Source organism: Hetaerina americana, unplaced genomic scaffold, assembly GCF_022747635.1.
Source record: "Hetaerina americana unplaced genomic scaffold, ioHetAmer1.1.p SCAF_193, whole genome shotgun sequence".
Classification (NCBI taxonomy): Eukaryota; Metazoa; Arthropoda; class Insecta; order Odonata; family Calopterygidae; genus Hetaerina; species Hetaerina americana.
In genome coordinates this window covers 303,634-312,834 of record NW_027286756.1, presented here as the reverse complement: position 1 = coordinate 312,834, position 9,201 = coordinate 303,634, and positions in this window count along the sequence as shown.

Below are 9,201 nucleotides of genomic sequence, written 5' to 3'. Positions count from 1 at the left end.
TCGAACACTCTCTGCCACACTCCCCCGTGCGGGCATGCAAGGTGGGATACTGATGCATTCAAAATATAATTTATGCAAAGAAATTATCGGTAATGGTAGGCATGCAAAATATACTGAGAGATCTGCATGTAATCACAAATCGTATTTCCATTTGAGCAATGTTATTCTCAGGTAGCGCACCAATGGTGTTAACCTGGGATGTTTCTTGCTATATTGGTTATTTTATTTTCCTTTCCACCTATTTACGTCTCCCTTTGCCACGCACCACGGAGTCATGCATTTTTGGAATCCCCTCATTCCTACCGTATTTTCATCTCTTCAAATCTCCCGCAAAATCTCCGCATTCACGGCTGAATCCGATTCTCCTCTGCGATACGCATCTTCACTGCCAATCACGCGCAAGTGAATTTTCGCGAGTGCCCCGGGGTGAAAGAGTTTCTGAGGTTCAAACGGCACATCGTTTTGGTTAGTGCGGTACAAACCCGTTACTGGCTTTGTACCGCATCCAAACCTCCTCCCCAACGCTCCTCAAATGCTTTCCAATGTCAGGATGAATTTCCGCTCGTTGCCCGCTCGTGACGCCCAGCCCTTGAAGCGCATGTGTGGAACTCCCTGTCTCTTCTCACGGTGGTCGGTTATTTTTCCTGCCTCGAGGCCCGCGAACGGGAAGCAGGCAGGGTGTAGCTGGTCAAAATAAATCCTCGAACTTCAATCATTTTACAGCCACGCATGCCCCTGATGCATTCAATTACGATTAATTAACTTATTGTATTCTGAACGTGCGATATTATTAGGTATGCTTCCGTCAAAAAATCTGTAATCGGCAAAAGTGATCCAAACGAGTTGCAAATAAGTGCGTTGGTATCATGTTCAAGTTACTTGAATCGAGATCAAGTTGCTCATTTGCTCAAAATGGAATTCATCTTCTCATCTTGAAACATGAGCACGACTTCCATGCCCATCGAAGTATCCGGTCCTTGGACGCATCAATTCATTCGTCATGGTACCGAGTGGCAAAATCGTTGAAATTTATTTGTGTCAAAATTATTTCCCATTAATCAACAAATAAATGCTTTATCGTTATCGATTGCCGTATAGTGACACTACTACTTTTGTGCAGTATTTTTAAGACTTAGCGATGATACAGTGCTGTCTTCGGAGTGAGGAGCTGATTTCACATCAACTGAGCCATTTCTTGGTTTTCTACTGTGAAATGTAGATTACAATTAATGCATGGGAATGGATGAAGGCTTGAGTGCCAGATTATGGAGCTAGTGATACAGGCTGAACCCAGAATGGCGAGCGTGATGAAGTGAGAGCGAGGACGTGAGGATTTGATGAGTGGTAAACAGATTCGTACCCTTGTTTCCGTTGTCACCCTATCTCCTCGCCTCATGGAAGAGATAGGCTGAGACGCAAGCATGCTTATAGCACATAGCATCTTTTATCTATGTACCCGCAACCAAATTCTTACGTCTGTGTGAGGAACTGTTTGAACATCTGAAGATTTCGGCTAAGGTCTCCAGGAAAACCTGGTCCCTCTCCGTCACGTGGGTTTACAACAACAGCCAGCTCTCTTGAAATAATACCCTTAAATACTCATTTTCAGGATAATCGGCTGTATTCATTCTACATAGAAAGTTAAGAATACGGTTATTAAGTTTTATGTAGTACCTGAAAGAGTTGAATTGCGAAAACCGTTGTATTAAGTAGTTAAACCGGGGCTCTTATCCAATAAGAGCAGCTATGTCACTTGGGGTGTGAAGAATATTAGAAGTTGCAACTCATAGCGATTGGATTATCTCTTTGCTTTGGCAAATGGTAAATTTTGTAGTGAGTTCAATTTGAGCAAATATTAGAGGATCTTTTCCATGTAAAATAAGAAATAATAAATAGTTTTTGAGGCGACTTGAAATTTCGATTTTGACGAGCAAAATATAGCGATACAGACAAATATAACAACACGCAGATATGACCTATATTGAATAGATCATTCCCATCTTTGAGCAATATTATCACAAATTTATATTTCAAAGGAAAGATGAGCAAAATGGCTGATACCAAATGCTAAATCGGTAACAAGATGGCCTAAATTAAATGGGTCATTGCAACATTAATTGTGATATAACGCTTGTTTGAAAAAATGTAGCCTTAAAAGGAAAAGTAAAACAAATTTTCAGTAACCGTGCAATAATTTTAGTAGTTAATTTCCGCCTCCTCCTCTATCCGTGTCGTCCTATGAGAAATCTTCTCGTTCTATGTACCTCTCCCTGCGGAATCACGAGACAATTGGTATTTCACAGTTTTCACGATAAAATACCGAAGAATACACAAAGGCATTGCAAACTGATTTCTCGGGGTTTATTTTTGGTAAGGTTTATCTTTGAGGAGTGTGACAGAGAAAGTCATGTGAATTGATGCTGCTCAATGAACGTAAATTACTTTTGTAGATGATAGGCTGAATCTCTCCCATTACAGGTTCTCTAAACGAGCTCTAAAGGCGGACATCATTTACCACTGATGTAATCTCGTTATAAAATCAAAAAATGCGGCTCGTTTAACCTCTCAAATCTCATTCAATGGACTTTGTATGTTGAATAAATAGATTTAGATTTTTCCTTGTATGAAAATTTAGACAACTGAGATTGAATTCTAGATTTAAAAGGTGGTGCATGGAAATCGAGTCCCCTCCGGAGCGGCTGGAGTACAACAATGCCGCGACACAGTTCGTAATGCATTCTCCACAACATTAATTCATTCTCCTATGACAGCACTGCTTTTTTTTGTGTTTCCTTTCCGAGAGCATCCAGCGTTGTTTCCCCCGCAGCCGTCCCGGCCTCTCCCATTCTTCCACCGTCCCGTCCGGCGTCGACCCCGCCCACCTCCCCTCACATTCCCCCTCCACCTCACCTACCATCCCACCTCACGATGGCCTGACATTTCCTCTTCTCTCTCCCCTGAGATGCCGCCGCCACCCTCATACCCCCCTTATCTCTCTCTCTCTCTCTTCCTATCTCCTACATTTCCACCTCCGTGCTCGCGGTCACCTTTTCTCTTAACAATTCGCATTTCGCGAGACGGGGAAGGCATCTCCCCGGCCTCGAGAAATGCGATCACAAGTCATGAGCAAAACGTCCAAATCGCATACAAATTAACCGCGATTAACGATCCCCGAGATTTTCTGAGGCATTTTCTTTTTTTACTCCTCCCCGTCACGTAACGAGCAACGATCACTTCGTTAACGCGGTAACTGCAGTTTTACACGCCTTCCCCGACAAAGCAGCCGTCAGCCGTGGATGCGGAGAATCCCTTCGCCTTCAACCTTCATCTGCCCTCCCACCCTGCCGGACTAGTCGTCCATTTTGCATGGCTTTTATTTCCAGGCCGTTTGCTTCGGGTACTGCTCTTCCTGTGCCTACGTTTCCTCGGGAGAGAGAGAAAAAAAAATGAATTCCCATTGGCGTCGTCGTAAGCTGAATTTTACGGCTGGGTCGTTTTGCTTGGAACAGCTTTTTCCCGAAGTGTACAAAGACTGAGCAATAATCTCGAAGGATGCCTTTTCAGTCTCATTTGTATATAAATACTCGTATGATCTGGTGGAGAGGAGGTCATTAAAATGATTGTTAAAAGCAATTGAGATGGACAAGAAGCACTTGAACGTTGCAAAAAGATTGAAAGTAACTTCGACCACATTACTTTCATCATACAGATAATATACAATATGAAACCCGCGGAAACTAATTCAGACAGCGACACCACTTTCTAAAATATAGAAATATATTCGCCCATAAGGAGTGACACCATTTTATGTATTCTAACCCTTATAAATGTGACGAACAAAAAACGAGACGACGTGGTTGCTACTTCATTCACTGTAATTCCGAAATTAAGACAAACTGTTGTTTCCGCATTTATAGCAATAAGTTTTGATTTTATTCATTACGCAATGATAACTACCTATTTGTGTCACAGCAAGTTACCTCCAATGAATGACATATTTTCAAATTTTAATTTCACAAATTTGCTGTCATACAGGTAGCTTCGAAAATAGCCGAAGGCGTTGAGTAGTTATCCGCCATCGAGGCACGTCTGTAGACGGTTTCGATTCGCTTCAGCCTTGGTTTAACCCATGCATCTTGGGTGTTTTTGTCAGTATTATTTATTGTTTTGCAAATTGAAAATAAAACCCCAAACATGGCTGTTTTTGAATTAGTGCTAAATAAAATGGAAAAAAAATCTTCGAGTCCAATATCTAGATACTTGGGATCCATTGAATTGATACTTGGAATCCATTATTTTGACATATTGATGGTCGAACTTAAATCAATATAATCTATTCAGCTGACTGGTAAGTATGAAAGTTACTACGGTATAGGAAATGAAATTGATAAATATTTCAATCATCTGAAAGGTCAACATAGATTTATGAACTCGCCTGACAATTATGTTTTCTTTTTCCTCAACTTTACGGGCGCCGATTGAGTCTTCTCGATTAAAAGTCCTCGTGCGGAACGAGTTTTCCGGTGGGAGACTTCATTTGAGCCAAATTCAATATTCAGTGGAAATTAAGTCATGAACAAAACAAGACAATTATCAGCCGGACAATTCACTTTAAATATAAACCCGATACCACTTGTAGACATTTTAAAGTCCTTCGGTTGGCAATGGCGAAGGGAGACGGGAGGGAGAGTGGAGAGGAGACGGCGAGGAAAGCGTTTCTGAGTCGCAGGAGGTTTTTTAATGAGAAAGAAGGAAATGGAGTTTAGGCAGGGATATGAAAGGGAGAAGAATAGGCTAGGGGGATCGCTAAGGGGGTTGAAGTGTCGGGGGGATGAGGGAGAGATAGAAGCCAAGTAATAGAACGGGGAACGAGAGGGCTGGAACATATTTTACGGTAAGACCGAGAGAGGCGGAGGAGAGAAAGGCGGAGGAATCCAAGAAATGGAGCTGCCCCCTCCAGAGATAAGAAGGCAAGATTCCGGAATGCTCCGGGAGCATGTGGGGGCGGGGGAGTGGATGGGGTGCGTTAGCGATGTCACCTTGGCGTCCTTACCAACACTCGACCCATACCTTCCGTCTCACCTCTCTCCGTCTTCTCGCATTCTCCCCCTCTCTCCCAACGCCTTATCTCTCTCCCATAATCTCCATCCGAGACTCGAATCCAGTCGCCTCAACACCAAGCATAATGGAAGGAACTCGTTAAAAAAAATTATGGGGAGCTCAAAACCTTTATTATTCGCGCGTCCCCTGCTGAATCTTACGTGAGTGGCACAATTTATTTCGAATCAGAAAGTGTTGGAAATGGTCGTTTACGTGCCGGGTTGGGTTTTAAAGGATCGATGATTCCAATTTTTCCACCTCGTACGTATTTTTACGATGCAAAGTTCGCGTCTTCGTGGAACTTTGAGTGCTTTTGTGTGATGAACAAGAGGCAAGACATCAGTCTGGCAGAATGCTAATTTTGGATTTTATGTTGCATAGATAGGTGTACTCGTATTAGAGCAATTTGTGATCAACCGATAGTAGTTTGTGAAAACTATCATTGAAATAAATCACTTACTTTAAATATTTTCTTAGAGCCCTTGTACTAATCGAGTGGGCAACTATTCATGTGACGGATTTGCTTTCATTGAATTTCATTGTTATCCTAGACTTATGCTTAACAACATGAGAATTAATTCTTTACATTTTAATACACCTATTTTCTGTTGTTATATAAATCACATCGTAATTGGGTAAAATTTCTTGTCATTATCCGTTTAATTTTGGATAGTCTTTTGTATTACGTGTAATGTAAAATCCATGCCGAGATATAATGTTTGCATAAAGAGTAGCAAGAAAAGAGCAATGGAATAGGGGTGAACTAAAAGAAAAGGTCAAGAGCAGAGTGCGTAGAAACATTTTAAATACCGAAATGTAATTGAAGAATCACAAACAAGAAGGAGGAGGGATAAAAATTGCCGGTTTAGTACTCATGGATCTAACGGAACCGATGAGAAAACAGTGCATTAACAGTTTGAGTTAAATGGAACGAATTACGAGCAACCCAGGGGGTTGATTCAACTTGAGAGAGGAATAGGAAGAAGTGTTGAAAGGTCCAAGATTTGATCAAAAATGTTTCAGAACCGCGATTACCTGGTGCACAGGAGAGATGAGGCGGATCCAAAGTCGGTGGTGTTGGTGCAATCTTCTCTCTCTCATACCGTTACAATTTTTAAGCTTTAGCGGTTGGCATCGTTGAAGGAATCGTAGTGCTGATAATTATCTTAGTTTACTATTACGCCGTATTAACAATTTCTATCGTTAAATATGTCAACATTCATCATTTTTTTTTAACTAAAATGAATGAAAATATTCATAGCCTTGGGTCTATATTACGGTATTTATTCCTTGTTTGTCTAAATAGTCCTTAACCCCCACTTCACAAAAAATAACCCATCCTTGATAGCCTTAAAAATATTGTTAAGAATATAATCTTTTCTAAATAATATTGCGATATATTAGCTCCCGTCTATCGATTGAGCGTTGCTTTGAATCATTAATGGTTTTATAGTACTTAGCTTGCACTGACGTAATGATCTGCTGTATTCGTTGCTTTTTAATTGAAACTATCTTCGGGATCCGTTAAAGATCCCATGTTAGAGGTGAATGCGTTTCCCTCGTCCAATTTATCAGTTTCAGCTGCGGATGCTCGACTCCTGATTCTAAACTCTTCCATTGAGCTCACCCCATCCTTTCCTCCTTATTCCTTTGAATGAATAACCGGTACCATTTTTTCGGAATCACATGCCTCCTTAAACTGAGGTCAAACGTTCAATACTTGATAATGGATAATCATTCATTCAAAATGTCGATTCCTATTTAGGCGCTATGCGAGGAAAAATGAAATTATAGTATACCGGGTGAGAGTCTGGCCGTTCATTAGAATGGGCGTGATCCCATGCGCCCGCAGTCACGCGGCGCTGTCTCTCTCTCTCTCTCTCTCTCTCTCTCTCCTTTGTCTTCCCGCTTAACTTGGTACACAAACGGAGAAAATGGATTACGTGCCTTGCCCTAATGTCCCTGCTCTTAGGTGGATGACAAAGACCAAAATACGTGCGCGATTGCCCGAACAACATAGTTAAGGACTGCGTGTTAATGTGTTTTCAACGGACTCATGATCTTTCAAGTTGGCTTTCAAGTTTAACACATTCTCTGCGGTTAAAGACGATATAGGTCTTCAAGTCTTTGAAGGGTTAAAACGCCTCCTGGGCTTAATTTATTGTCATTACAATGATTAAAGAGAATTTTTTATTTAGAAAAGTCGTTTGACCATCCTAGCGCACCTTAAAACTTACTAAAAACCTGTACTGGTCCACATTCATGCGCGTGCTTTCTCGGCGTTGCCTTTATTTGAGTATTAATTACCATGAAAGTGGTCCAAATGTTCAACTCATTTGCGCCATTAAAAAGAATCTTATAGTTTGGGCAAGGAGGGGTTTGCAACGAGGGCAATCAGGGCAGGGAGTAAAAGAGAAACCAAGCTTCACCATAAGCGCTCTTGTAACACTCCGACCGACTGACTGCTTACAGTCTGCGCCTTCAAGTGGTCTCCAAAGAGGACCTTAATTGAAGGACCAATTTACTGTAACGTCACAATATATCATGGTATCAAGCGTTGGTTCTAGTCTGGAATGTAGAACACGCTAGCTCTAGGGTCAATCCCTTTCTTTTATATTCCGCAAAATGTGAGGTCAAATTATTATTTTGTTATTTTGGGCAGATGAGTAATTGAAGAGAAACATTCAGGCTCGGTACACAAAACGTTTGGGGTCATAAAATTTGAACTTTAACTCATTCGTTCCACCTTGGATAATCAAGGATACTAGAGACGAGGCGAGTTGGAAGCACCCCTTTAAAAAGGTCCGGGCGTCATTGCTGCTGGGAAACACACGAGAGGAATGGGCGCGCGGCTCATTAAAAGGGCTCTAGGCCAATCGACGGATTGCGCTCGATCGGTGAATGGGGGAGATGGGAGGGGGAGATGAGGAAGGAAGGGGTGGCGGGAGTGGGGGGAGGGACGCGTGGGAGTGGGGGGTCACGGGGTGGTTGTCACTCATTTGGTCGTTCATTCGTTCAATGTCGAGGGGTCCGCCGTTAAAGCCGGTTTCGTTCGCCCACTTGTGTACATGTGTGCAAGTTAACCGCGGCCCGGAGATTCATGCACCCATGTACCGTGCAAGGGAATCTGGAAAGTACCATCTCTTCACCCGTCGACAGCCATTCGGGATATCTACCGTCCGGAACCGCATTACGGTGGAAGCATTTTCAGTTTTTTTCTCTAAATCGACGCAACTTTGGGTATTTTAAAATTTAAACTTAATAAAAAAAATATCGGAGATTTTTTGGACTATCCGAACTGAAGGAATGTAAAAGTATGTGCACTTTTTGATGACTTCGTTTGAATTGGCGTCCAATTTGGAGATTTTTATAACACTTTATGAAAGTTAGCATTCGCGTTTGTGTACTTTCAAAGCAATTATGGGTCCGTTGCCGTTTAGTCTTCATGATGTATTCGATGATACGGATATCCTTACACTAGTTCATCAGCTACACTATCTTACAATATCTATTGATGAGGATTCGGTCTTTTTTGGTGAATTTTTAGTAAGAAATTAGGGCAAAGTCTAAATATGGAAATGTTGCACATTTGGACTTATGAAACCCTTAAAAGAGAAGAAGAGAGTGATAATCGAGGACATCCTAAAAAGAGTGGGAAACCGGAAGAATGAGCGGTCCTAGATTCCGAGACAAAAGGGTTCCGAAAACAATGGTACGAGCCGTGGAGGGAAAACTCTAGAGAGGTAGATCAAGGACTAATTAAGGAGAGCGAGCGATGCCATCACCCTGCAATCATCTACCTAGCATGCGGCTTGGCGATTGAGGGTTGAGAGCGCCTTCCACTAATTAAGATTGAGCTAATGTGGTTACCAGAATACCACATATCAGTTAGGTGTTTCTGAATGCGTCTAGTACCACGACAATGATTGAATCTTGGACCGGTAGCCAAGAGATCTATGCATGAGATGGATGAGAACAGGAATGGGAAAGAGTCAATGGGAATAGTAAAGGAGGGTTGAAGTTATTGCCGAATTTATGAAAGAAATGGTCTACGCGTGATTATGATGCAAGGACTCGTGAGTACTATTCCAACCATTTACA